At 40.7% G+C, this 3,352-nt stretch overlaps 1 pseudogene; it reads left to right on the plus strand.

The window, feature by feature from the left end:
* The first annotated feature begins 611 nt into the window (after positions 1-611).
* Positions 612-2,080, plus strand: LOC118852278 (annotated as a pseudogene).
* The last annotated feature ends 1,272 nt before the right edge of the window (positions 2,081-3,352 follow it).

Below are 3,352 nucleotides of genomic sequence, written 5' to 3' on the forward strand. Positions count from 1 at the left end.
TGGATAGGGAATCCTCCTCATAGTTCCAAGGCAGAAAAGAGTGCTTGTGGTCACTCACAGACCAGAACACAGCCCAGGAGAGGAATAAAAACCTCTCATTGCCTCATACCTCATACCCCAGAAGAACTAAAAATTTACAGATCCCTAGAAGTATCTATGAAAACAATTGCACAAAACCCCTCAAGCTTGGGACAGAGCACTCTCCACTCTGAAAGCAGAGTCATAGCCTGACAAAGAGTTAAAAAGTTAAGTTAATTGGCTAGGAAAATGAGCAGACAGCATAAAAAAATCAGACTATAGAATCTTACTTTGGAGACAGAGAAGATCAAAACATACAACCAGAAGAAGACAACAAAGTCAAAGTCCTACATCCAAAGCCTCTAAGAAAAACATGAACTGGTCACATGCCATGAAGAGCTCAAAAGGGATTTTGAAAATCAAGTAAAAGAAGTAAAGGAAAAATTGGGCAGAGAAATGAGAGTGATGCAAGAAAATCATGAAAAACGAGTCAACAGCTTGCTAAAGGAGACCCAAAAAAATACTGAAGAAGACAGGTCCCTCATGCTACAGCATGGATCTATGGTGCCGGTGCAGTCACTGCGGCCGCTGCAATGAAGCTGATCCTGCTCCAGGGCCATGTGTGATACCCACAGTGGCTGCTATGAATATGCTGGTGTATTCCCAGGTTTGAATTGCAAGATATAACAGAGTCTCTTTGAAGCTGAAACCAAGACATTTATTCCAACACCAGAAAGCCAAATCCATCATAGCAACAAAGAAATCTATACACATTATTAATGCAGGGCACACGCCATCCCCAAGCCTTCCCTCTGTTGGGCCTCCTTACAAACAAACTCCCTTCAGCAAAATCCCTCCCTCTCTCATTCACGCTGGCTGCTCTGCTCCCTCTGCCTCCTCTCTCTCCAAGCTCCAACTCACTCCAACTTCCTGCTCTGCCCATTCAGCAAGCTCCTCCCTCCATAGGCTCCATGTGACTCAGACTTCCATGTGACCCAGGCTCGAAGCAGGTCACATGGGACTATTAATGGATGGGAAAGATCTTCCCATTGCATTAACATTACAGCGATCCATTACACAGATCAAGTGCAACTGCAAGGGAAACCTGTTCTTCACCATGGCCAAGGACCCCATTGTCAATGTATGGTTCTCAGTAAACAGAGAGAGATAAGAAATCATGAAATTATAAAACAAAACCAAAAGAATGAAAAAAATAGAAGACAATGTGAAATATCTCATTGGAAAAACAACTGGGCACCTACACTGAGCATGCTCAAGCTGTGTGGTACGTGGATACTGATTGAAACACCAAACATGTCCTTATGGGCTCTGCCAACAACAGCTGCTGCCTCTAGGATTGTGAGACAGGGAAGCAGCTAGCTTTGCTGAAGATCAACTCAGCTGTCTGTACCTGTGGATTTGACTTTGGAGGCAACATCATCATGTTGTCCATGGACAAGCAGATGGGGTACCAGTGCTTTGTCAGTTTCTTTGATCTCCAGGACCCCAGCCAGATCAAAAGCAATGAACCGTACATGAAGATCACAAGTGCTGTGTGGGGACCCTTGGGGGAGTGCATCATTGCTGGCCAAGAAAATGGGAAGCTCAACCAGTACAGTGCTCAGTCTGGAGTGATGGTGAATATCAAGTCAGACCAATGACATTCAGACATCCCAAGGCATAACAATGTTTGCCACCGCATCTAAGGACAATTCAACCAAGTTCTTTGACTCTACAACCCTTGAGCATCAAAAAAATATTCAGAATGGAGCTAGTTGTCAACTCAGCGGCTCTTTCCCCCATCTACAACCATGTAGTCTTGGGCAGTGAGCAGGAGACCATGGATGTAACCACAACCTTCACCAGAATTGACAAGTTTGAGGCCAGGTTCTTCCACCTTGCCTTTGAAGAAGAGTTTGGAAGAGTCAAGGGTCACTTTGGCCCTATCAACAGTGTTGCTTTCCATCCTGATGGCAAGAGCTACAGCAGTGGTAGGGAGGATGGCTACATCCAAATTCCCTATTTTGATCCACAATATTTCAAGTGTGAGTTTGAAGCATGAGGAGTCAGAACTGGAGTCTCCTGAACCTCCCACTCTCTGATTATTGAGTTGTGGACACTAAAAAATAAGCCAAAAGGAATATGAAAAAAAGTAAAGAAAAAGAAAAGTACACCTTAAAAAAATAAACTAACCCAAATGGCAAAAGAGGTCCAAAAAGCCAATAAGAAGAAGAATGCCTTAAAAAGCACGATTGCCCAAATGGAAAAGGAAGTCCAAAAGCTCACTGAAGAAAATAATTCCTTAAAAACTAGAATGGAGCAAATAGAAGCTAATGACTCTATAAGAAATCAAGAAATTATAAAACAAACCCAAAAGAATGAAAACAAATAGAAGACAATGTGAAATATCTCATTGGAAAAAAACACTGACCTAGAAAATAAATCCAGGAGAGATTTAAAAATTATTGGACTACTTGAAAGCCATGATCAAAAAAAGAGCCTAGACATCATCTTTCAAAAAATTATCAAGGAAAACTGCCCTGATATTCTAGAACCAGGGGGTAAAATAGAAATTGAAAGAATCCACTGATCAGCTCCTGAAAGAGATACCCCCCCCAAAAAAAAAACTCCTAGGGATACCGTAACCAAATTCTAGAGTTCCCAGGTCAAGGATAAAATATTGCAAGCACCTAGAAAGAAACAATTCAAGTACTGTGGAAACACAATCAGCAAAACACAAGATTTAGTAGCTTCTGTATTAAGGGATCAGAGGGCTTGGAAAATGATATTCTGGAGGTCAAAGGAGCTAGGATTAAACCAAGAATCACCTACCCAGCAAAACTGAGTACAATCCTTCAGGGGAAAAAATAGAAATTAAATGAAATAGAGGACTTTCAAGCATTCTTGATGAAAAGACCAGAGCTTAATACAAAATTTGACTTTCAAATACAAGACTCAAGAGAAATATGAAAAGGTATAAAGGAAAGAGAAATCATAAGGGACTTATTAAAGTTGAATTGTTTATATTCCTACATAGAAAGATGATATTTGTAACTCACGAGATCTTTCTCAGTATTAGGATAGTTGGAGGGAACATTGGTATTGGTGTGTGTGTGTGTGTGTGTGTCTGTATATATATGCATATATGTGTGTATACATATTGTATATTTGTATGTGTATATATATATATATATGTATATATGTGTGTGTGTGTGCAAATGGAGAGAGAGACAGACAGACAGACAGACAGAGGGCACAGGTTGAACCTGAAGGAATATATGAGCTGAACATGAAGGGATCATATCTAAAAAATAAAATTAAGGGGTGAGAGAGG

Source organism: Trichosurus vulpecula, chromosome 5 (assembly GCF_011100635.1).
Source record: "Trichosurus vulpecula isolate mTriVul1 chromosome 5, mTriVul1.pri, whole genome shotgun sequence".
Classification (NCBI taxonomy): domain Eukaryota; kingdom Metazoa; phylum Chordata; class Mammalia; order Diprotodontia; family Phalangeridae; genus Trichosurus; species Trichosurus vulpecula.